The following is a 27,808-nucleotide window of genomic DNA, read 5'->3' on the forward strand; positions in this document are numbered from 1 at the left end:
TGCAACGAATGCATAATCATGTTGCAGATAAATCAAAAGTAAGGAAATTCAGAGAAAAGAAAAAACGTTTCGGCAAATATAAATATATATGAATATCAAATATGAGTCGTCTCATTTTCCTATGTTTTGAATGCTGGAGATCGATGAATGAAACAATGATTCAAACAAATGTAATATCGGAAAGATTAAACATTGTGGCACTCTTCTGAATACTTAATTACCATTAGATGCATATAAAGATGAAAACCTGATAAACATAAGAAATCTCTCTGTTTCCTCTCGACTAATCCCACCCTTTTCTCTCTCGATGACGATGAGCATGATATTCTGTAATTTCTACATATTAAAATTGACGCATGATGTTCGAGCACTTTCGCTTCAATCATCGGAACCCTCATTTGATACAAGCCTTGAACTTGCCCTCGACCAAATAAAGCTTGTATCCGGCCAGCCTCCTCTTCCTCTGCTTCTCTGGGCCATTCCACCACGAAAGTTTAATCCACTCCTAAAATGTAAGAAATAGGCAAAACCAAAGTCCATTTCAACTTCCAGCATCAGGTTTGTCTATTCCCATCCCAAAGGCAATGGTAGCACATACAATCTGGACCACTCCAGTATGCCAATTTTTTTATAACAGCTACTCTTTGACGGGCTACTAATCCAGCATGATTGTACACCATCTTTATACGGCACTTCTCATTCAAGTATTTTATAACATCAACACATTCACTCTTCAAAAGGCCATACACCATGCCACAAAAATTAGCAAAACGATTCTTTAGCAGCTCTCCATGCCACTTCAGTGGTTCCTTGGTCTTAGCTATGACCTCATATTTTAGATTTAGTCTGTCAAAGCTTGTCTCAAGAACAAGAGCATGGGGAACCCCAACAGCTTTTAGGATTTCCTGTAATGGATGTATAATTTAATCAGAATAGACAGATTATTTCAACATAATCAGGCAATTATGTAATTCTAGTACCTTACGAACTGACTGAGTGGTAGTTGCAGTTAAAGCCATCACTGGGACATACGGAAAGTTCTGCTTGAGACATGCCAGTCCCCTATAATCTGGACGAAATGTCCCCATAGACTACAATAATGACAACCACGAAAGTGACAACCAATGAGCTTTCAACGTTAACCAGTCAAATGTACAAGAAAAGCTCAAACCAGCAGTACGTTCCTTTCATGAGATCAAACTGGCAGAGCAAATCCATTTAAGACCTTGTAAGAAACACAATCAATGATCACATGGTTGAACCTTTGCCTTTCTCAAGTTGTTAACGTTAAGTATAAGCATTAATAGAATAAATAGGGACACAAGAACCACCTTAAGAGACTGAGTATCATGCCAAACATAGAGAGGAGATTGGATCCTTATCCAAGCTTATGCCGGTTCCAATTAGTCTAGGAAGTAATTTCCATTGGAGCTTATTTAAGTTGTGTCCTCTTTACTCAATATAATGAATGATGTGCTGCTAAGTGTTCCCAAACGACGGAACCTAAATCTTTTCATCAAACATGGAACATTGAATTCTTCACAAGGTTCTGGGCTTCAGTAGGTCTAGCATAACACTGAGAAACACAGAAAAATGCAGAAGAGTTTGGAAAAAGAGTTTAAGTTAGCATATATAAAAGTTAACTTGCTTATATTTATCCGGAACAGGGACAACAGTTTTGCAATGACATCACAAATAATTATTCCTTCTGAAGTGATTCTACCATGATCTTTCTTCATGTACCATGGCATGCCAAAGATTACACATACCTCATGCAATGTGCCTCATCAATAACAAAACCAGCTAGTAGTGCCTGCAATGCATGATGGTCAAATTTAAAATATTTACAAAGAACCTTTTAGAAGTTATGATGCATCAGAAACAATGCCTTTCTATGTCAATATCTCAAGAAATGATGGATTTCCCACAATCCTTTCAGGAGTTACACACAATAGCTTGCACGATGGTTTATCTTTTCTGAAAAGGCAGGCGAGGCAGATATGGAGATCATTAATTTGACAGTCATAATGCTCAGCATAAATCACAAGCTTTCGTTTACATAAAACATTCCTTTCAATGATGCTGGATTGCTAATCCACACTTTGATGATCTGCTATACTCTCAAAGTATTTGAGAAATATAGGTATTTGTACATCATCCAAAACTGAAATCAACTTCTTTATTGACCAAAGTGTTCTAATATGTCATTTTGGATCTTGAAGAGTGTGGAAGCAATTGGCAAAAGTTATGACTGTCTATTGGACATTTGATTGGATGAGAGGCCCCATAAGCAATTTACTAAATGCTTTTGGACATGTACATTTCATTGGTCCTGTGCTGCATGCAGAATCACAAGCAAATTGGAAACGATCAAGCAGAGAAAAAAATTATAAGAGAAAAGAACAGTGAAACACTGATTTAAGTGGTTTGGCAGCATTGTCTATGTCCATGGAAGAAGCATACCGTGGATTCTAAAGATCATCTGGCCACAATTTGAGAGTTCTGCTTTGGTCAGGAACATAGCATGAGGATATCCTACCCGTTTTACTGCCCAAAACATCATCTTCGTCTTCACTGTCAGTAGAGGAATCCACCTCAAGGAAGGTTTGATTTTTCACAGGCTGTGGAGAATCTTCTATAATATCGACATCTTGTATAACATTGCATTCACCGTCATTACGGATATATTGGCCAAACATATCAGTCAAAACTCCACAAGCTTCTGATTCCACAGCTTGCAAATCATCCCAATCCTCGGAGTCTTGCATGGTTTCGGCAAGTTCTGCTAGGAAGACATTGCCACAGTGATAAACTCTTGACCTTCATCACCTTAAGAGAACCAAAAGAAGAAAGAGATAATTTTGCAAGACCCATGGCAAAAAAGAGATCAAATAAATACAATCTACAATACATAATCTACATTTAGTTTAGTGAGACACGATATTAGTATTATTGCAAGACACCCATAAGCAATTTGCAGTGAGTTCAGAAAAAGCCAGACGGTTCGCTTGTCAATAGGACTACTCCGCCAAACCCACAAAGAAACAGGGGATGAGATTAACGCTCAATGAACCAAACTCCGGTCCCATTCAAATCCAAAGTAGACTTACTATTACATAGCCATCATCACAACAGAGACTAACTGCAATGAATCTCCTTAATTAGGAATACGCACGTTCATTCAAATGCACAAATTATCCGCGCAACACGAGCAATTAGAGCAAGACTATTCTACCGCCATCATCATCGTGTGGACGAGAGCTACCTCCATCATCTCCGCCAACGCTAATTAGCATAAAAACGCGCTACGGGATAACGATTCGAGTTACCGTAGAGGAAAACGAGACGGTCCGAGCACCTGTTGGTGGACTGCTCGTCGAAGCCGAACTCGAGAGCCCGAGCTCAGCAACCGAGCTTTCTCCTCCCCGAGCCCCGCTCCCTCCATGGAATCTCAACCCGTTCGAAGCGATTCGAACGATCGATGATGCCCGAGTCGGAATCGAATCGATCCGTAGTCTCGAATCGAATTCGAGCGTACTCGATGTGCTCTCGTTCGAGAACCTTGCCAGCGATGGCAGGATTGATGTTTTTCATTTTCCATTTTTTATACGCCGGAGAATGGCAGAGGCTGGAGCCATATTTTTCAGTTCTTTCTTTGACAATTCCGTTTTCGCCCCTGAAGTTTGTTTAAGTTCTATTTTTGCCCCTGGGTTCGTTTGGTGTGAAGGCTACCTTGCAAACACGAGACTTGCATGTGGTTCTTAAAGTTTTAGATTTGCGAGATGTATCTCAAATTTCTTTTCTGTTGCTGTTTTATCTGCTAAACAAATAATCGGCAAAGTAATATCTTTTTCTTTAATTTACATTTTTACCTTTATATATATATATTGATATACATATTTCAATGGGATGATTTTCAAAAAATTTGGAAAAAAGAGTTTCCAACATTACTTTATTGTTTGGCAAAAAAAAAAAAAAACTACTCTATTGTGCCCAAAACATCAAGATTGTAATGGAAATTTCATAATTTAAAACTCTATTTTATGGGATCAATTCTGCATTCAACGTGGATAGTTGGATAAAGAGGGCAAAAACGTAATCCGTCAACCTGTTTGCAAATTCAATTTTCTATCGTAACTTTCAAACATTAAAGAAAAGTTATAGATGCAAATGTGATCAAATATATTTGCTCGAGAAACATTATGACAAGTAAAGAAAATTATTGACATATAGGTTGCAAAATTTTACAAAGTATAAATAAAATTGCAATCAATTTAATATTTTACTGAAGTACGCACAAGAAGTTCACTTTTAATAAGTAGACTACTATTTTTATGGAATATCGTGAACCATAGGCTTAGAGGATTTATGACGTCAAAAAAAAAAAAAGTTTACACTCTCCAAAGAAAAGTTATCCAAGGATATTTTACAAATAAATTACCACGGTGAACAACAACGTACGCCATAGGAAAATTACAATCTATTAAGCAATTTACTAACAATTTAAGAAAAAAATTATCATAAACTTAGACAGTCATCTTTGATTGTTTTTTTTTTTTTTTTTTGGTTATATATTCCAAATCATAAGATACATGAAATTTTAAGTAACAAAAGAAAAAATATGTCAATTAGTAAATTATTATTAATTAGAAAATTATGGATACTAAAGAAAGATCACGATAAATTAGATGGATCCGATTTGTTTTGCCTTCTCATGTGGTCACTATTGACCGTTCAAATGAATCCGCCAATCTTTAGGTGGCCTTGGGTTTCAAAGAGTATGATTGTTCTAATTAAAAAGGTATGCCATAGCTTTCTTTCTTTCTTTCTTTGCGTTTTTCTCTATGTATAAAGGTGGTGTATGCTTAGGCAGTGTTTGCAATTGGGATAAAATTCAGGATAAGATATGATTTATCCTATCCTACATTTGGTGCTCGCTTAGGATATGATAAAGTCGGATATAATAGAGATATAGACAGGATAAAATTATCCCATGAGAAATGTATGATAAAGGTGGATAAGATTTCTAATGTCCATAATAAGAAAGTTATTTTTTCGAATAACAAATTTATTAAATTAACAAAATTGAAATTATATTCTAACATAAATAATATTTGAATTCTTATTTAAGAAATTAAAAATTAAAAATTAATATTTATTTTTAATTAATCTTATTTTAATTTATATATTCAACTTTAATTCTATCTTATAATAAACATTCAATCTATAAATTAAATATTAATATTTATTATATATTTTAGGTATTTTTGTATTTTAGGTATGTTAGTACAGTTTACTATTTGATGAAATTTTATTAAAGAATGATGAAAGGGGAAAAATAATATAAAAAATAAAATAAAATAAAATAAATTAAGGAATAGTGTTACGAAAGATTTTCACCATCTCCGTTTATGAACATTTAGGTTCATTTATAATGATATACCGTTTATATAAAAAAAAATGTACATGATATAATGTAAATATATCCGACTTTAATACTGTAATTCACTAAACAATTGATAGGATATAAAAAAATCCCAAGATTTCATATCTTATTCTATCAATTCTATCTCGATTAGAAATCCGGACAACCAAACGTAGCCTTAGAGAGCATTTGATTCTTTGCATGAAATAATAGCTTGATGATCAGCTAATGTGAATTTACTCCCAAATTTGCTTACTCCTACGTCGGATTGAATTAAATCGAAAATAGTCTAACCCAAATAGATCATGTTTCAACCCATTTCCACAAAATGCAAGTTTAATGACCCATACCCAATCCAACCACTATCCAACTCATACCCAATCCGATTCATATTACTAAAATACCTTCATATTTAACCCAATCTAATAAAACTCATGCTCAAAACCCAAGTTAGAGCGCGAGGTTGAGCTAAGCACAACAGTTACATGCGTAAACAACATCAATTTTCCAATAAGTGATTAGAAAGTCCTAGAAGCATAGTATAATTTTTAAATGCTAGAAAGTGGAGGCAAAACGAGTATGTCCTATCTTTTCTAATTTTCTCTAGTGCCATACATTGGAACCCATGGTTATGTACCAAAATCACTTCCTAACCGTTAATATTCATTTGAAAAATATTTTCTTCCTTAAGTTCACAACCTTCTTAACAGTGCGAAACAAAGCAGATTAGAAGATCATGTTAAAGCTTAAATCTTGACATATAGGTCCACCCTTTTACATTTAGTTGGTGGAACCATTAAGCAAAGCGCACGGGGGTTGTGCTCTACACATTGTCTCCACTTTCTTCTACATACAATCATTATACAACTAAGACAATGTTAACATTCACTAACCTTGTAACGTAAACGTTTACCACCTCCAGTGGGCATAAGAATAAAGCAATCTGACTTGGCTACAGAAGCTTTACAAACCTGATGCTGCATTGGTTGAAATGCCTTCTTTCCAAATATGACAACATTTGTCAATTCTATGTCATCCAAAGGTTGCAATTCTTCATAACTCAGAGTCCTGTGGTTGGATGTCGAAATCCAAGAGCAATGTCTTTTATTTGAAACTGATGAAACTGACGATATTGAACCTTGGGTGATAGTGCTCTTACAGTCCTTCAACAAAAATAAGCCTCTTCAACACCGTAATAGTTTCTGACCTAGATTGTCATGGAAAATGAAAAATGTGCACAAAAAAATCACAAGCCTTCATTTACGCAAAACATTCCCATCAATGACGCTAGGTTGCTAAGTTCAACACTTTAATGATCTACTATACTCTCAAAGTATTTGAGAAATATTGGTATTTGTACATCATCCAAAACTAAAATCAACTTCTTTATTGACTAAAGAATTCTAATATCTCATTTTGGGTCTTGAAGATTGTGGAAGTAATTGGCAAAAGTTATGAGTGTCTATTGGACATTTGATTGGATGAGAGGCCCCATAAGCAATTTACTAAATGCCTTTGTGCATGTACATTATGTAGGTCCTTTGCTGTATGCAGAATCACAAGCAAATTGAAAACGATCAAGGAGAGAACAGATTATAAGAAAAAAGAACTGTGACACACTGACTTAAGTGGCTTGGCAGTATTATCTACGTCCATGGGAGAAGCATAACATGGATGCTAAACATCATTCGGCCAGAAGTTGAGTGGATGAATTGCTTGGAGTACTGCTTTGGTCAGGAATATATCATGTAGATTTCCTACCCATTTAACCGCCAAATATATATATTGTCTTCGTCTTCACTATCAATAGAGGAATCCACGTCAACAAAAGTTTGGTTTTCCTCAGGCCGTGGAGAATCTTCTATAAATGTCAACATCATGTATAACATTGCATTCACCGCCATTCCAGATGTCTTGGCCAAACATAGCAGTCAAAACTCCACGAGCTTCTGATTCCGAAGCTTGCAAATCATCCCAATCCTTAGAATCTTGCATGGTTTCGGCAAGTTTTGCTAGGAAGTCATAGCCACAGTGCTCCACAATGATAAAACTCTCCACCTTGGTCACCTTAAGAAAACCAAAAGAAAGAGATGGCTTTGCAAGTTCCATGGCAAACAAGAGATCATATAAATACAATCTATAATACGTAATTTGCACTTAGTTCAGTGAGACACGATATTAGTAATATTGCAAGACACCATATGTAATTCGCAATGAGTTAGAAATAAGCTAGACAGCTCACCAGTCAATAGGACTACCCTGCCAAACAAGGACAAGATTAAGCTCAGTCAACTAGATTTAACCAGCTCAAGTCCATTCAAATCCAAAGTAGACTATTCTATAGCCTTCATCAGAATAGCGACTAACCGCAACAAACCTCCATATCAGCAATGTGCAATCAATCAATTTACAAACTATCCACGCAACACAAGCAATCACGTCATTCCCTAATGGTCGAATACTGCGCATTTTGGCCAATAAGCAAGAAAAACTTTGCAGTGTGCCCAGTTATCATCAGAGATAAGGGTTACTTTGTTCAACCAACATAATTGTCTGACTGTGTATGATCTTTAGATAGTCAAGGAGGAATATTGGAAAGCTTACACTATGAGATTGCAGCCTGTTATCCACGTTTTGAATATGAATATGATTATTGTCTGTTACATTTCTCAAGTACCCATTGCAAAATAACAATTACAACAATACATCAACATCTACATAAAACCGTAACCTAGTAAAAACACATTTGTGGAGGCCGGCATTGCGATGGCATTCGTTTGCAATTGCTTGATTTAGGAAATACATCTAAACCTCAGGAACATCCTAAGTCAAATTGTTTTCATATCCAGTGACCAATAGCAGATGAGAAATCAAACATAGAGGTTCTACCTGATGTAAGAATGACTAAAGCTCTCAGTGACGTGTAAAAGAGCCAATCACATCTCTTCAAAAGCCTGCTGTCACCATAAAAGGTTTACTTTTCGTAGAAATTAATAAATCAAGAGAAGAATTCTTACTTGAATTACTTCATCAATAAGGTCAACTTCCAAGACACCTGGAATGAAACCAGCACCTATCCCTTGAATCTTGTAAGGACCTACCAGAACCAGTCAGCAGCAATCTATGAGACAACGTAAATCATTAAAACCAGAAAAGATTAAATCTGCAACTGTAATATCCAAGAGAGATTAGTGCTTGTTTTTCAAACAACTCGAGAGAGAGAGAGGTCCAAATATTTACTCACTCCAAAACCGTTTAATAAGGCCATAGATGCGGCAGAGATGGATGTAGACGACACCTTTAGAAATTTTGAAGTTAATAGAACCCGCTCTAAAGTCACATGCCCCAGAAGTTATAATGTCTTAAATCAAGAAGCACCTTTGACATATCACAATAGTGCTGCAATTGAAATATGGAAATGAGAACACCACTTCAAATCCAGAACTTCTTTTAGAAATATTGGCAATGCACCATACAGTAAATCTCGGGAGTCATACCTTTTATAATTAAGCCCATCTTTATTTGAAAGAATTGCGGTTCTTTTCTTTTTTGATCAGCCTATTTATATCAACAATTTATCATCTCATGTTTCAGCTTTCTGCGAAGACCGCTTCTCTCTCTTCCCATGCAATGATGCGAAACAATGAGCCTTAAACTATAAGGACTAAAAAAGAGACCCCATCATATCAATCTCTCGTGAGTCATTGACCAATCTTAATGAAACAAAATTGGATGATAAACTAGATTGTGCATGGAGATTTAATAATTGCGAGAGGTATAACATGTTCAAGGGAACTAACCAGGCTTGCCTCCGACCCTTGATAATACATGGTTAGATCTGGAATTACTGTAGTACGAACAGGGATTTTAACCGTCCATATTTAATTATCTAGGGGCTTTCAACAGGTTCAACACCATAGAGCTGACAAATAAAAGAGAACCAGTAAAGAACTTAGACTAGAGGGGTTTTTCTACTCGAATGAACAAGGGAGCGATGGCAACAAGTCCGAGCTTGATGAGTATCTTCAAGAAAAAAATGAAAAGGATCTTGGTATTGACATTTTGATTTGGTAGAAGACTAATGGCTCAAAATATAAGATCATTTCCTTGATGGCTCGAGATATTTTGTCAATTCCTGTAACTACCGTTGCTTCATAATCAACTTTTAGTACATCGGGTCGTGTGCTTGATGGCTTTCGGAGTTCTTTAACTCCAAAAGTAGTGGAAGCTTTGATTTGCACTCAAGATTGGTTGAGAGCCGCTCGTGTACCGCTTGATGTTGAAGAGTGTATTGAGAACGCCGAACAATTTGAGTTGGGTAAGTAATGTTTATATCTTTATATATTGTAATTTTTTTTTGTATATTTGATAAGTGAATATTTTATTTAATCTTTTCCTTTTTTTCAGATATGGTTGGTCTTAATGCGGAGATTATGATCGATAAATAAAGTTGGTGGTATCGCACTTGCAATGGATCCAACGGTTGAGAAGTCAAGCAAGGTTTTTTGTTGGCTTATTGATAAATAACTTTTTTTATCATAATTTTAATGCAAGCTCCTTTTTATGTACATTGAATTTTTGAACTATGTTGTCAAAAAATTTAGGAGCTTTTAGATGAGCAAAATGGCATGCTTCATGGAGTATTATCAATATTGATTTTTTTTTCTGTGTCTTTACTTACGATTTTGATTGATTTGTATTTATGTCTTTGCAAGGTTTTGTTGTGCCAAAGGAATCACATGGAAATGTTGCAGAGTTCACACTATGGAGTAGATGAAAATTTGAGATCTTATAGAAAAAGAATAACATGCAGAATAACATGCAGCTGATGCAGCGCTCTTAACACAAAAAGAATGTTCAGGCACAGGGTTTTTTATTCAAGGCATCCATAATTGATAATCACATAAAATTGACATTATTTTGTCTGAGTTCAACACGTGACAAACAATATCATAAAAACAATCTGCCTTTATGTCAGGGTTTCACTCTTTCAAAAACTTTCCAGCACCAGTTATAGAACCACCAGTTCCTATCCCAGAAACAAAGGCATCTATTTTGCCGCCCGAGCCTTTCCATATCTCTGGTCCAATTGTTTCATAATGTATCTAAACAGAACAATGATAGCTAAGCTCAAGTTCGTGTCATCACCTGCATATACAACCAACAAGACATGACAATTGACTACTCATGTATCTTTGGGTTAGCAGGATTCTCGAACTGCTGAAGAATGTAAGAGTTAGGTTTCTTTGACATTATCTCCTCTGCCTTCTGAATAGCCCCCTTCACGGCCTTGGCAGGATTGGTTAGGACCGACCCAGCTCCAAAAGCATGGAGGATGATCCTTCTTTCCAAACTCATAGATGCTGGCATTGTAATGATTAGCCTGTAGGCCTTTGTTGCTGCCATGAATGCCAAAGGCAATGCCAGTATCGCCACTTGGAGGCTCAATCAGTACACTCTTCGGCAATTTGGAATTAAAAGTCAAAATGAAAAATCCATTAGCAGAAGTGCTTCATTTCTATATAAATTCATTTGCAACTGTGCATAATACCAATACATTGACTATTTGCTGTCATTCCCTAGTGACCAGATACTGCGCATTTTGGCCAATAAGCAAGAAAAACTTTGCCGCATGCCCAGTTATCATCAGAGATAAGACTACTTCACCAAACCCGCTCCAATCTATTCAAACCTAGAGCAGACTATTCCCTAGCCATCATCACCACCGTCGTGGTGGACGATGAAATACCTACACAAACTAACCTCTGCAAACGCTAATCAGCATAAAAAAAAAATGGGTGACAAAGTAACGATTGAAGTTACCGTAGAGGGAAACAAGACAGTCCCAGGCACTTGCTGGAGGACTGCTTGTCGAAGCCGAACTCGAGAGCCAAGCTCACTAATCCGAGATTTCTCTGCCTCCTCCAACCCCCGAGGCTCCATGGAATCTCAACCTGTTCGACGCAATTCGAATCGATCGATTGATGATGCAAGGGTAGGAATCGAATCGATCCGTAGTCTCTCTCGAGAGAGCGCGCTCGAAGCGCTCTCTTCGAAGAAAAACCATGCCAGCGATGGCAGGACTAATGTTTTTTGCTATGCTTTTTTACCAGCTGGAGAATGGGAGAGATTGGAGCCATATTTTTTTCAATTCTTTCAAAAATTCCGTTTTTGCACCTGAATTTTGTTGGAAGCTCTATTTCTGCCCCCCTCATAAGTTTTCCAGGTTTCATTCGACACCCTTGGGTTGGGTCTGAGTAAGTATTGAAGAAGAGCAAGTATTTTCCACGAGACTTACAAGTATACCGTCGACGTGATACATCAAGCCAAGCGTTATTTAACAAAATGGCTGTAGGTTACAATTAATTATATAAATATATATATATCAATTCGGTTATAAACTTATTAATTGTACTAAATTAAATCGAAATCTTTGCTAAAAAAAATTAATATAATTATTCTAGCCAATTTTCACTGAAAATTATTGACATTGTAGCGTGTCACGTAAAACTGTTGACGGTGATTCAACCGCCACGTTAACAATTCATGACGAAAATTAACAAGAATGACTTTGTTGAAAATTTTCGCAAGGATTTAGGACTAAATCAACAAAATTAGAAATTTTTTTGATTTGAATTAGTATATATACAATAAATTTATGACTGTTTGGGTAATTTTTCTTACAAACAGCAAAGTAGCTTTACTATTTTTTTTTTTTTTTTTAATCTCAAGTTATATAAACTCCGATTTGTGACATCTATAACATGGAATCCAAGAAGCCTCTTCAGCACCATAATAGTTTTTGACATGGATTGTCATGAAAAATGAAAAATAAACACAAAGAAATCAAAGAAGCCTTCATTTACACAAAAGCCTTTCAATGATGCTGAATTGCTAAGTTCCACACTTCAATGATCTGCTATACTCTCCAAGTATTTGAGAAATATACGTATTTTGTACATAATCCAAAAAAGAAATCAACTTCTTCATTGACCAAAGAGTTCCAATATGTCATTTTGGATCTTGAAAATTGTGGAAGTAATTGACAAAAGTTAGGAGTGTCTATTGGACATTTGATTGGATGAGATGCCCCATAAGCAATTTACTAAATGCTTTTATATATGTACATTGTGTAGGTCCTTTGCTGTGTGTAGAATCACAAAAAATTGGAAATGATCAATGAGAGAATAAATTATAAGAGAAAAGAACAGTGACACACTGACTTAAGTGGTTTGGCAGTAATGTCTATGTCCATGGGAGAAACATTCCATGGATTCTTAAGATCATCTGGCCTAGAGTTGAGTGCATGTATTGCTCGGGGCACTGCTTTGATCAGGAATACAACATGTGGACTTCCTACCCATTTTACTGCCAAATATACTATCTTGGTCTTCACTATCAGTAGAGGAATCCACTTCAAGAAAAGTTCAGCCTTTTATAGGTTGTGGAAAATCTTCTATAACATTGACATCATGTATAACACTGCATTCACCGCCGAAACTCCATAAACTTGGCCAAACATATCATTCAAAACTCCACAAGCTTCTGATTCTGCAGCTTGCAAATCATCCCAATCCTCAAATTCTTGCATGGTTTCAGCAAGTTCTGTTAGAGAGTCAACACCGCAGTGATGCACAATGATAAACTCTTGACCTTTGTTCCCTTAAGAAAACCAAAAGGAGAAAGAGATGATATTGCAAGTTCCATGGCAAAAAAGAGATCAAATAAATACACCCTACAATATATAATTTGCACTGAGTTCAGTGAGACATGAAATTAATATTAATGCAAGACACCATAAGTAATCTGAATATAGTTCACCAGTCAATAGGACCACTCTACGAGACCCACAAATAAACAGGGATGAGATTAACGCTCAATTGAACTAAATTTAACCAGCTCCGTTCCATTCCAATCCAAAGTAGACTATTCTATGGCCATCATCAGAACAACGACTAACTGCAATGAATCTCCTTATTAGCAACGCATAAAATCAATCAATTTGCAAAACCATCCATGCAACACGAGCAACCATGCCATTCCCTAATGACCAGATATCGCACAATTTGGCCAGTAAGCAAGAAAAACCACCGCCCAAAGCAACCTAAACGCATCAAACTGGAATAGTGCCGGACATTTTGCCCGTCAGTAAGACTAGTTCACCAAACCTGCTCCGATCTATCCAAACCTAGAGCAGATTATTCCACAGCCGTCATCATCGTGGTGGACGAGAAATACCCACACAACCTCTGCAAACGCCGATCAGCATAAATAAAGATGGGCAACAAAGTAACGATTGGAGTCACCATAGAGGGAGACGAAACGGTCCAAGCACTCGCTGGCGGACTGCTCGTCGAAGCCGAACTCGAGAGCCAAGCCCAGCAAACCGAGCTTTCTCCACCTCCTCCAAGTCCCGATACCTCCATGGAATCTCAACCTGCTCGAGCCGGTTCGAGCGATCGATGATGCACAGTTCCGTTTTCGCGCCCTGAAGCTTGTCGAAGTTTCTATTTTTGCCCGCCTCATAAGTTTTTCTGGCTTCATTCGACGCCCTTGGAAGTCGGGTCTGTTTGGTGGGAGGGGCCTTCATCTTTTCGCTTTATTCTTTTCTTGGGCTTGAATCATTCTTGAACTCGTTAGATGGGAATATGGAGAAAGGCTTCTTTGCATACACAAGACTTGCGGTGTCGTACTTAAATTATAGATTTATGACAAGCATTTCACTAGAACAAACTTCCAATAATTTGATAAAAATAGGGTTTCAACACTACTGTACTGCTCGGCAAAAGAAAAAAAAATACTACTTTGTTGAGCTTGAAACTTCTTCATTGTGACGAAAATTCCACAAATCAAAGCTCTCTTTTACAAGATCGGTCCCGCATTCAATGTGGACCATTGGATAAGAAGGGGGGAAAATCGGTCCATCAAATCTGTTAAGTCAAAACTTTGCGGATGTTAAATGAAAGTGACAAACGCAAAAAATAATCAAATTTATATTCCATTAAAAAAAAGTTATGATGAGTAAGGAAGTTTACCAACATATAGGTCTCAAAACTTACGAAGTGAAAAGGAAGTTAGTATCAAATTGGATATTTCACTAAAGTTAAAAAAAAAAATGAAATTTACCGTTAAGTGAATAAAATACTGTTTTTGCGGAATATGAAGAATCATAGGTTCCGGAGAATCTACGCCCTCCAAACAAAAATTACATCCTCCTAATAAAAATTACTAAAGGATATTTTACAGACAAATTACTATTAGTAAGGATGATTACATATTCCTAAAGGAAAGTTAAGATCCATTAGGAGAAATTTACTATAAACTTAGGCAGATTACTATTTTTAATAGAATATTACAAATTATAGGACTTACAGAAATTACAATGACAAAAAGGAAATTACGTTGTGTCAAAAAAGTTTTAATCCTTTTGATAGGCTTCTCAGTTTTCCTCATTTTTGTAGGACCGAGCTTGATAGGACGATACTAGAAATATAAAAACTGTCCTCAAATCAAACTGGAACTATGGAAAGCCTTTCAGTTTGTTTAACATTGGCGCAAGGCATTTTTAGATTATCTAGGTTCGGAAGTATATGTTGTCATATGATGAATCGTACAACGAAGAAGAATCGAAATAGACGAATTGAAGAAGCTAGGGGGGTTAAGAACCCCAGAAACGAGGCGTAAACAACGTCTGGCCAAAACAAAGTCGTTACCAACATAAAAAACGTCAATATTATCAAATACTAAGTATTCATCTGGTTTTGCAATCAGCATCAAATTTACTGGGAAAAGAGCTTACTGAAAAGAGGAGAGATGAGTGGATCAGACAATTTTAATCAGCTCCATGAACTAAATTCAATCATCAGAACATTTTGCATCTGGTGCCCATGTTTTCAGGTTAATACACACGGGCGGTGCATCGGTGAAATTTTGTTTTATAATATTGCAGGTTAAGTCCGTTGTGACTTGTGCGGAGAGCAAACTTCTTGCAGGACCTGAGCGAGAGCATCTTGCCTGTGGAGTCCGTGTTGGGGCTGCCGCTGAGTACACGAGGTACGGTGCGTAATTGAAATTTGATGAATGCGAGGTAGAGTGATTCCTCGAGCTGCTCTTTGAAGGCCAAGTTTCTGTCATACCTTTTTCCTGCAAGTTGAAAATGCAAACGTCGTGGCTGCAGAAGTAGCCACCCACGGTAGTGAAGCCAGGCCGCGAGTCCAAAATATCCCGACCCGCAATTTCTGAGCTTACTATCTGACCAATGTGGTCAATGGGACTCTACGTGTGTTGACCTCGACTTGCCCAAATTGCCAATGTAATGGTCAACACGTTACCTAAACACAATAAGTTAAATGTCAATTTCATCTTTCTAGGAGAGTATATCGCTGAGGTAGCCACGCAGGTAACGAAATGTAAGGTCTTATGTCCGGAAAAATAAATCAAGACTCCATAAGCCAACAAAATGTTTCTGGAGAAACGCAATGAATCTCCTCAATTAGAAATATGCACAATCGATCAATTTCACATATTATTTGCGCGCACAAGCAATTATGTCATTCCCTGTTGACTAGATATCACACAAATTGGCCCAATAATCAAGAGAAACTACCATCCAAAGTAGCCTAAGCACATCAAGCTGGACCAGTGGCGGACATTTTGCTCATCAGTAGGACTACTACTTCACTAAACCCACTCCAATCTATTCAAACCCAGTGCACACTATTCCTAGGCCATCATCGTCGTGGTGGAGTGGACAAGAAATACCTACATAACCTCTGCAAATGCTAATCATCAATAACATTCTACAACAAGGCAATAAATTATGCAAGTCAAATAGATGGAAATCATACATGACTAAAAAAGATTTTGACAACAGTAGTATCAAAAAAACTCCCACCATCTGAAACATTGACTTCGCCAAAATCTCTGCATCATCTGTTCCTTGCTTAACTCCATCTATAATAAGAAACAAAGCATGCCAATAGCATTATATGAGCCATCTCCACCAGAAAACTTTCATATGCTAGCAATGCGCGGCCGTGACTAACAAAATTGATAAAAAGATAATGTGGGCCGTACCAGCACCAGGTATATCAGGACTGTTTGAGAACAGCTTCTTCCTGGACTTGCCATTCCAGTCAAAAAACTGTAGGAAGCCTCCCTTTGTCCGTCTTTTCTCCACCTCCATCTCTCAATTACAGGTATCTAGAAAGAACAGAAACAAAATTACATACATAAAGAGCAGATAGGAAGACCCAGAACAACCACATCCAGAGTAAATTTGCAACTTCGGCAAGTGCATTCAACTATTTCCCAGACAAAACTACGCGAGAACACATGAAAAATGGAGACCCAGTTCATATTATCCAAATTTCAATAACCCTCCATCCCTATCCGCAAGCATTTCAGGACTCACAGCTCGGGTAATTCTAATTCCACGTTTGCCAAGAATCGACCCAACAACCACTTTCGGTGCATTATCCGAACCAACACCAAGCATTCCCACATAACTCAAATGAAACACGATTCATTCACACAGCATTTCCCAAACTCCTGAAGCCCCCTTTGCTTGTAGAACACGACCTCACTACCTCGCCCTGCTAAGTCCAGACTCTAAACTAAACTGGAGATTCACACATAAACAGAACAGTAGCGCACACCAACAAAATCACAAATTTATCGCGCGAACCCAAGATTCACACTTACCGTCCGCCGAATGTTGGTGTGAGGATTAGAAAGAGCACACGGAGTCGCGCATCAAGCTAACGACAGTAGATCTGAGCCGGCATTGCCGGCGAGATGGCCGGCGAACGGGCAAACGCCGGGATTGCCCGGCGGACTTGACCCCAATTACAGAGAGATCTGGCGAGACGAAGAAGATGAGGAGGAGGAAGAAGAGGAGGAAAGGAGAGAGAATGCGAGGAGTTCGAGAGTTTAAAAATGGTGGAAAAAAATGAAAATGAAAATGGAATTTGTGTCCAAAGGAAGAAGGAAGGAGAGAGAGAGAGAGAGAGAGACTGACTGGGTTTTGAGCATTAAAATCTGAGGAGGAAGAGACAGCGATCTTTAGAGCTGAGTAGCTCTTTAAACTGTTATTAAAAAAGGATTTTTTATTTTTATTTTTTCTTTATTTGTTTTTTTCAGAGAGTCAGGGTGCCGTGTCCGACCGCCACGTGTCAGTCTTGTGAGTTAAGCCAGTTTAAATTGGAGAAAAAGTTGCTATTTCCTTTTTGCTGGTTGGTGTCTTTTTGTTGTCCTGTCAGAAAGGGTCAGGGAAAGGTTCCTGCTTCCCAAATCTAATGGGATTAATTTTTCGGTTATTATTTTTACTTTGCATACTTGGTAGGTTGCAATTTAGGAGAGAGTATGTTCTTTTGGGCTAAAAAATTTGTTGGCATATCATGTTGTAACTAATAATGTTTTATAGAACAAGTTACACAGAATGGTATTTCAACTTAAAAAAAAAAATTGAGTCATATAACTTATTTATCTTGTCGTGAAATTTTTTTCTAGAAGATACATTTCAATTTGATAGAGTGACAAAAATAAATTAAGTGACTAGATTGCACATTTGGCAATAAATTAGGGAAATTAGGGAAATGTGATGACTTTCTCCCTTATTTAATCCCTCGGTGAAAAAGTAAAGCCCTCATCAAATGATGACTTTCTTCCTTGAAAGTAAACTTCAAATGGGTGGATTAAGAAAATAGTTCAACTCAAATTGATCAATTTAACTCATTTTGACACATTTCAACGCAATACAAATTTAGTGATTCGTAATTAAACCAATTAATACCAAATCTAACCATATGACTAGAACACTTTCATATTTAACCTAATTTAGGAAAATTCATGCTCAAACTGAGATGAGAGCATAAAGTGAGCATAAGATTTAATGAGAGCGAGAGAGGAAAAAGAGAGTCATAGAGGTGAAATGAATTCAAGTAATCCATGAATCTATTACATGCATATTATTTTAGTTTTTACCACCCTAAAACCATTTATGACCAATTTTTTGGAATATAGCCAATTTATATAATAGCTCATCACATCAAATATGGATTAAGAAATAAGTCTATGATTCTTTTGACAAGTCTAAAGAATAATTTAAAGATACATTGAATAAATTATTATCACATGTCGAATCAAAGTTTATTGATTATTAACGTCAATTTCTCTTAAACAATCTTTTCTCTTGCGGGGAAAGAAACGGAAAAGACAAATCGTTTGGCTTTAGTGTGCGTCTCCAAAAAAATGAATTACAAGTACTCAAAGACATCAAGCATAATTCACGTGTTTCCTTTTTTTCATTTTCTTTACCTATTTTACCTCTTACACGATGTTACATAATAGTCTTGGGTTGAGGGTCAAATACAGCCATTTTTTTTTTTTTTGGTCATACAAACAATGCCACTTGACATGCATGAAACGTAGACCCCCTCCATTGACCAAACACAAAGACAATTTCGGTCTTGGTAGAACAAGACAATGTGATACTCAACATTTAATCGAAATCGACATAGGATCGTTAGGTAGCTTATTTGCTAAGACCATGTTAGGTAGCTTATCTGCTAAGACCATGTTCCTTTTTTCTGAATGTTGCATGCACATTCCAAATGACTTTGTTGCAGTCCCACTTTTGAAATGGAGTCACCGTACGAACCTTTCTCGACAGTCAATAATCCAACCTTTTAGAGGTTCCAATTTTGAAGGTTCTTGGAAATTTCCATACATGCAATGACAATATATAGTCTACAATATGACTATTTGAGTACAATCCCTGTAAGATTTGGGATAAAGAATGCTTAAATAGATATGATACAAGCCAAGGAAAATATACAAATGAGGAATACCCCACGACAGGTAGTCTAATTAGAACTAGTGTTTCTTGTCGCATCAAAGTCACCATTAACTTGTCTTTTTCTTTTTCTTTTGGGAGACTTAAATCACTTTATCCAATTTGATCTCTCTTATGATGTACAATCATGCGCATGTACCTCATAGAAGCATCTGGCATCGTCACAACTCAGAGTCATAACCAAAAAACTAGCCGATGTTATAGCCACTAGGATCCTCTTTAAAACGATAAGGGGACCATCTCAAATTCCTGAACAAGGATAATCACCTTCCAATCCTTTAATAAATATTAAAGGGTTGAGACAGTCAATTCGCATCGTTTATCCCTGATTGTAACCATAAAATTTTCCTATTCATTACAGAATGTTTCATTTAAGTCATGATCATTAAGTATCGCCTATAATGTAAGTTTCGATGATGGCAAACCCATCATCGCAACTAAACAATATGTCAGTAATTCATTATTTAATAGGACCAAAGGGCACAAATCAATTGCTTTCGGTTACAACACAACTCAAACTTGTAATTTTGATACTTATGTGATCATAGAGCCAACCAAGCTCGATGATAATTAACTAGTTGCCACTTCTATAAAATAGGAGATTTCTGTCGATTGATATTAGGAATCTATAGGATTATTTGTTTATTTCTCATTTATCTATTTCAATCCATGTAACAGCTGTTCTTCCTCTAAAATCCCATGCAATCTGAGCTGCAGTTACTACCCTCTTACAAGCTTCCAAAACTTATTTGCCCTCACGTGAAGATTTACTACGGTACGGGCTCTCCTCTGTGGTCTTCAGAGGACAATGGGTATACCCAAAATTTTCTTCTTCCTTTCCTAGGCCGAAGAGAATCCCCCCAGTCCAATATATTTCCAAAACAATCCTTTTCAAATGACTCATGCACGCACTAACATTCAGAGGAACAATTTTGTCCTCACTTCCAAAGGCAATAAATGAATTATCTTCTTCTGGGCCAATACTGTCAATTTCCCTCACCTTGTGCGATGCTGTGCCGTCATCAAAACCGTGCTGATTCCAACTACTCTTCTGAGTGCAAAGCGTTGGCTGCAATTTACACATATATATATGCAATCATCACCGTGAGTTGTTATGCAAATACAACAAAGAAACAACTGATAAGTGCCCTGTGAGAACATTATTAGGCAGTTGACACGTCCAAGTCAAAATGAATCTAACGCTGTCCCTGACCCAAGAATAATAAAATCATGTTAAATCCTCGGTATCAAATTATGGATGCATTGCCATGTGCTCTCCGTGAAAAACTATTGCATAATGGGGATCTAAGATCCCAGTCCACTAATGACTTGAACAATCCAATCCACCGATGCAATGCTTGCTGACCAGCAAGCCGGCAGTGTTCAATAGTTGGATTAACTGATGATCGTACCCTGATAAAGGTTTTCAACCAATCGATTGTATCTTTAGATATACTACTTGAAAATTGAATCTGCAAGTAAACTAACTTTAGATGCAGTCATGATATGCATTCATCACTAATTCAAAACGGGAAAGAAGAATTGCAACATGCGCTTGTATAATTGGATTTCATTGTTATTCTTTGCTGAACTGAAACAAGAAACTTTTTCTTCTGCAGTCAAGACCGGAGGGCGTGTTCCCATATGCCTCTCTGGTTTATATGTCGACCCACATTTTGTTTCCCCATACGAAAATAATTAGTTCCAGACAAGGAACATGTCAGCAGATGAAAGGAAAAGACAAACATGAGATGACAAGACCATCACAACTGAAGAATTCGTGTCCATAGTTAAGGACCTTTGCCCCTCATTACCATGTGGTCTTTCAATAATTGCGGATGATGGAACCAGAAGAACTATGCGGCTCAAGATCATGCGTACATGTCGGTATGTGTCCTTTCCATCAAGAGAGTTGACACCTGAAAGGTTTACCTTTATGAAGAGGTTTTGAGACAATTGTCACAAGGATTAGAACCATATTTACAGTCTTTCTGATTCAAAACATGCCAAAGTGCACAAATAAGGTTTGCCTCTGACACTCATCCTGAAAATTCACAAATTGGAGAAGAAACACCCATTTATCAATAGACTTTGCTCCATTTAGGTGAGCGGAATATGAGTTTAGCCCAAAGGGTCCATTATTTGTGAATATGTTGCCAACAGACCCATCTAATGATCCAGCATCCAGACGGGGTAATGCCAGACTAACACTAAGAACAATCAATAGAACAAAGTGGAAAGTGTAAACACAAAAAGAAGCATCACTTAGTTGAGATCATCAGATTGAAGTTGAGAACACAAATTGGATTACCTTGAGTTCACAATATTGCTGCATTTTCCTAGCTTAAGCCATTGCACTTCTAAGGATTTCGGTTTTACATCCTTGACCACTCCTTAACATGGACACAACCCGGCTGAAATCCTTTTTGCCATACAGAGCAATGCCCACTGCTGGTAGATTATCTCTTCCTGCTCTTCTTGATTCTTGGTAGTAGCTTTCGATTGACTTGGACATTGTGTTGTGGATGACAAAACACTGACCACAGGCCATAAAAAAATAATTACTGAACCATCAAAGTTGAAATATGAAAAAAATTATAACAGGAGGACAAATTAGATCAGATTCATTTGCCACTTTTACAGTAAAGAAAAGAACTTTATCCTAGTTTAACTTAATTTCAGCACAACAAATGCCATGCATGGAAGAAAGAATTGACGTGATAAAAAACACATAATTCGCTAGTTGCAATCAATAGCCAAGAATGACAATTCAGCAGGCCACTGGACCATGGAACAGCAAAGTTTACTTCCAAGCACACTAATAAACCAATCAGTGAAACTAAAACATTAAAAAAAAAAAAAAAAATGTAAATTAGTTGAGTATTTGCCAGCATGTCAGCTTGACTAAAACTAAAAATAGGCAAAGGCTTAGAGTCCATTTCAACTTACAACATCAGGTTTGTCTATTCCCATTCCAAAAGCAATGGTTGCACATACAACCTGGACCTCTCCAGCATGCCATTTCTTTTGGACAGCTACTCTTTGATGGGCTGCTAATCCAGCATGATAGTACACCGTCTTTATACCTGCACTTATCATTCAAGTAATTTGCAACATCAACACATTCACTCTTTGAGAGGCAATACACTATGCCACACAAATTAGCAAAACGATTCTTTAGCAGCTCTTCAAGCTGCTTCGGTGGTTCCTTGGTCTTAAGATATGACCTCATATTTTAGATTTGGTCTGTAAAAGCTTGTCTCAAGAACAAGAGCATGGGGGATCCTGAGAGCTTTGAGGATATTTTGCAATGGATGCACATTTCAATCGGTCCCAAATGATCATTTTAACATAATCTGGAGGTTAATGTGCAAGTTCATACCTCGTGAACTGGCTGAGCGGCAGTTGTAGTTAAGGCCATCACTGGCACATACGGAAAGTTTTGCTTGAGACATACCAGTTCCCTATAATCTAGATGAAAATCATGTCCCCATTGACTACAACAATGACAATCAAGAAAGTAATGATCAATAAACTTTACTCGTTTACAATCATTTAAATATAAGAGAAAAGCTCAAAACAGCGATACATTCCTTTCATGAAATTGCACTGGCAGAGCAAGTCCAATAAAGACCTTATAAGAAACACAATCAATGATCACATGCATGAACTTTTGCCTTATATCTCAAGTTGTTAATACATGGTATACAAGTTAAAAGAATAAGTAGGGACACGAGAACCAGCTTAAAAGACCTGACTATTGTGCCAAACATGGACACTTTCAATTGCTTCCGAAAGTAATTTCCGTGGAGCTAAATTTAGTTGTGTGCATTGTGCTTATTATGATTAATGATGTGCCACCGATTTTTCACAAAAAAGGAACTAGATCATTTCCATAATTAGTTATTTCAACATTGCATTCTGTTATACTAGAACTCCACAGAAGGTCTAGGTTTTAGGGGTTTAAGAAGGTTTAGCGTGACATTGACAATGTAATTAGGCCAGCAAACAGAAGATGTAAAAATGTTAAAAAAAAAGAGTTTGAGTGAGCATATATAAAAGTTAACTTGCTTTTCTCTATCTGGAACAAGGACAGTAGTTTTGCAGAGGGAACATCATAAATACTTATTCCTTTTAATGTAACTCTAGCATGATCTTTGCTTCAGATACAAGGATGCCAAAGAGCATACCTCACACAATGTGTCTCATCAACAACAAAACCAGCTAGTTGTGCCTGCAGTGCATGATGGCCGAGTATCAAAAAGTTAAAAAGAAACTTTCAGAAAAAGTTACAGAGTATCAGAAATAGTACCTTTCTATGCAAGCATTTCAATATCTTGAGAAATGATGGGTTTCCCACAATCTTTTCAGGAGTTACCTACAATAGCTTGCGCAATGGTTTATCTTTCCTGAAAAGGTAGGTAAAGCAGTGAAGATTAATGACTTGACAATCCCAACACTAAGCCAAAAAAAAAAAAAAAAAAAAAAAGTTTTAGAAGTCCAATAGAAATCCCATTGCAACATATGGAGCATAGCCCAACATTTTATGGCGAGACAATGATTGTATGGTATGATATACTTCTCTTGGAAGGCTAAGATGCTAAAATTTATTTTCAAGGGAAACATCTTAGGCATGCATCTTTTCATTAACTACATAAAAAATGTACATCCTTTGCAACATATGGAGCAAAACATTTTATGGCGGGATAAAGATTGTATGGTAGGATATACTTCAGTAGGAACACAGAGAGAGAGAGAGAGAGAGAGAGAGAGAGAGAGAGAGAGAGAGAGAGAGAGAGAGAGAGAGAGAGAGAGAGGAAGAGAGCTAAACCTTGCCTTAGTTCTTGGAGGACAGCTGCCGCCTAGGCAGCAGTTTGTTGAGAGTTCAAGAAAGTAGATGGTATTCCGTACTTGAGGGTTAGAGTAATTATTTGATCTTGGATGAGAGATAGCAAGGGAGATATAACAACTGTGACACCTGGTTTAAGAGTTGCTGGCAGCTGAAACGAAGGGTAAAAACATCAGAAGAGCAAATGAAGGGATGAGGAATAACTCTTTTATTCACCTTCAGCTGATCAGAAAGCACAAGTTGTCACCATTTGTCTTATAATTACTTCAGCTAGAAACATATATGAACTACTTCAAGACTGAACAGAAAACATTTCAGGATAATTCAACTTAATAAATTCAGATTAATATCTTCCTTCGTGATTCAGTGGATCCAATATTTTGCATGCTCCCAAGATCCATCTTATATGAAAGGATATCCATTTCAAACCAATTATGGAAATGATCACCTTTAGTTGAGATGATGACATAGCACATATGTACATAGGAAATATAGACATGTACAATCTGTATTTGGTGCAAGTAATTTGAAAACTTATTCCTCTTTGACTTAATAACCCTATTGAATTGGACCTGAAACATGACTGACGACAACACTTACATGCAAAAACAAGATAAATTTTCCAGTAAGTAATTAGAAGTTCCTAGAAGCAGAGCACAAACCTCAAATTCTAGAAATTACAGAATGGACAAAGATGGGCAAAGGCAGAACAAGAATATCCTGTATTTCAGCACAAACTTCTCAACAGTTCTAACAAAGCAGATTGCAAGATCATTTTATAGCTTAAATTTCGATAAATAGGTCTGCCCGTCTAGTATATAATTGGTGGAACCATTCACCAAAGTGCACAGGGCTTGTGCTCTAAACATTGTCTCCATGCATACTTCTACATTCAATCATTACACAAATGAAATAATGTTAACATTCACTAACCTAGTAACATAAACTTTTACCACCTCCAGTGGGCATGAGAATGAAGCAATCTTGCTTGGCTACGAAGTTTTACAAGCCTGATGCTACATTGGTCAAAATGCCTTGTTTCCGAATATTACAACATTTGCCAATTCTATGTCATCCAAGGCTTGCAATTCCTCATACTCGAGTTCCTTGTTTGCATGTTGAAATCTGAGAGTGATGTCTTTTATTTGAAACCGATGATATCAAACCATGAGTATCGGTGCTCTTACAGTCCTTCAACACAAATAAGCCTCTTCAGCACCATAAATAGTTTCTGACATGTGGTGATGGAAAATGAAAATTGTGCACAAAGAAATCCCAAGCCTTCATTTTGCAAAACACACCTATCAAAGACGCTGGATGCTAAGTTCAATGCTTGGATGATGTACCATACTCTCAAAGTACTTGAGAAATATAGGTATTGTTACATATCCAAAACAAGAATGAACTGTTTTTATTGACCAAACAATTCTCATATAAGTCATTTTAGATCTTATAGACTGTAGAAGTAACGGCAAGTTAGGAGTGTCTAGTATGCATTTGATTAGATGAAAGCCCTCATAAGCAATTTACTAAATGCTTTTGTACAGGTATACCGCGTAAGGTTTTTGCTGAGCAGAATTGCAAGCAAACTGGAAATGATCAAGGAAAGACATAATTTGAAGAGGAAAGAACAGTGACACACTAATTTAAGGGGATGAGTTGTTTAACAGTGATTAGGAGAGAATTACAATAAGAAAAAATCAATTTCTCACTAACCAAAAAGTCAATCAAAAACAAATGAGACAAGTGGAAAGTGTTTCCCAAGAGTTTTCGAGGACACTATAATCTCAAAAACCAAGACAATGAGATTCTTCTCGTTTTCCTTGTTGTGATCTGCCAACTTTTTGTCAACCTCCTAAACAAGCTGGACCAAAGACTCATGGGATTTGCCTGGTAACTATTGTGTCTTCTTCAGGTGCCCATAGTTTTTCCCAAGAGACATTCTTCAAGCCACACATTTGGTCCAAGAAGGACTAATCAAATCTAGGTCCATGAATAAAAAACTTAAGCCACATACTTAACAACTATCAACCAAATTAGTTTTGGGCATGGGAAAAAACATCCAAGCCACCATGCTTTTCTTTTCTTTTTTTCTTAATCCCTTCAAACTGGTTAGGGCAGAAAGGAGTGAGACAACTTCACAGTTTTCAGAAGCAAACCATGGATTCTAAAGCTCGTCTGGTCAGAAGTTGAGCGGACGAATTGCTCGGAGTACTACCAAATGTATCATCTTCGTCTTCACTTTCATAGAGGAATCCACCTCAAGAAATGTTTGATTTTTTTTTTTTTTTTAGGTTGTGGAGAATCCTATATAATATTAACATCGTCACAACATTGCATTCGCCGTCATTAGGGGTATCTTGGCCAAACATATCAGTCAAAACTCCACAAGCTTCTGATTCCGCAACTTGCAAATCATCCCAATCCTCAATGTCTTGCATAGTTTCAGCAAGTTCTGCTAGAAAATCATCGCCACAGTGGTCCACAGTGATAAACTCTCGACCTTCGTCACCCTAAGAAAACCAAAAAAAGAGAGATGATTTTGCAAGTTCCATGACAAAAAAAAAAAAAGTGATCAAATAAATACAATCTACACAATATGTAACTTGCGGTTGGTTCAGAAATAAATCAGACATTTCGCTAGTCAAGAAGACTACACCGCAAAACCCACAGAGAACTAAGGACAGGATTAACCAGCTCCTCCAGTCCATTCAAATCCGAAAGGTAGACTATTGCATGGCCATCGTCAAAATGACGACCTAACTGCAATAAATCTCCTCATTTAGGAATGCACAATTGATCAATTCACAAATCATCCCCGCAACACAATCAATTACGTCATTCCCTAATGACCAGATACCACGCAATTTGGCTAATAACCAAGAAAAGCCACCATCCAAAGCAACCTAAACACATCAAGCTGGAACAGCACCAGACATTTCGCTCGTTGGCAAGACTACTTCGCTGAACCAGCTCCGATCTATTCAAACCTAAAGCAGACTACGAGAAGGACCAACACAACCTCTGCAAACGCTAATCAGCATAAAAAATGGGCGACGAGGTAATGATGATTCGAGGTACCGTAGAGGGAAAGGAGACGGTCCAAGCACTTGCTGGCGGACTGCTCGTCGAAGCCAAACTCGAGAGCACAACCGAGGTTTCTCCACCTCCTCCAAGCCCTGACCCTTCATGGAATCTCAACCTGTTCGGAGCGATTCGAGTGATCGCTCGATCGATGATGCACGAGTCAGGAATGGAATTTCAACCTTCTCAAGAGTGCGTGCGCGCCTCCGAGTTGCTCATGTTCGACAAAACCTTGCCAGCTATGGCGGGACTGCTGGCGAATGGGAGAGATAGGAGCCAATTCCGTTTTCGCGCCCAAAGTATGTTGAAATTCTATCTTTGCCCCCAACCAAGAGCCTTCTCCTTCTCTCCAAAAGAGCGTCTTTCCTGGGCTTAAGTCATTCTTGAATTCGGTAGAAGGTAACGTGGGTGAAAGGCCTCTCTGCATCCATAAGACCATGAGAAGTGAGAAGTCATCTCAAATTTTCTTTTTATCTGTTGCTGTGTCTCAGCAAAAGGAAAAATTAATAAAGTAATTCTTATCTTAATTTACATTTGTACCTTTTACCTCTATATATATTTCAGTAGAACGAACTTCAAATAATTTGAAAAGATA

The 27,808-nt window shown here is 37.3% G+C and overlaps 1 long non-coding RNA gene and 2 pseudogenes across 4 annotated transcripts; all 3 read right to left on the reverse strand.

Annotated features, from left to right (window-relative positions):
- Nucleotides 1-89: 89 nt before the first annotated feature.
- LOC108957506 lies at nucleotides 90-3,633 on the reverse strand. Of its 4 annotated transcripts, none has more exons than XR_005548487.1 (4): nucleotides 3,330-3,633; nucleotides 2,464-2,782; nucleotides 981-1,813; nucleotides 90-505 (listed from the first exon to the last, which is right to left on the reverse strand). It is a non-coding gene; the product is annotated as an uncharacterized LOC108957506 (long non-coding RNA). The 4 variants fall into 4 exon arrangements; XR_005548485.1 differs by having other exon boundaries at nucleotides 2,464-2,829; nucleotides 3,359-3,632; XR_005548486.1 differs by having other exon boundaries at nucleotides 2,464-2,829; nucleotides 3,330-3,632.
- Nucleotides 3,634-7,523: 3,890 nt separating this feature from the next.
- Nucleotides 7,524-10,846, reverse strand: LOC104434888 (annotated as a pseudogene).
- Nucleotides 10,847-21,214: 10,368 nt separating this feature from the next.
- Nucleotides 21,215-25,351, reverse strand: LOC104435185 (annotated as a pseudogene).
- Nucleotides 25,352-27,808: the final 2,457 nt, after the last annotated feature.

This window comes from Eucalyptus grandis, chromosome 2 (assembly GCF_016545825.1).
Source record: "Eucalyptus grandis isolate ANBG69807.140 chromosome 2, ASM1654582v1, whole genome shotgun sequence".
NCBI lineage: Eukaryota > Viridiplantae > Streptophyta > Magnoliopsida > Myrtales > Myrtaceae > Eucalyptus > Eucalyptus grandis.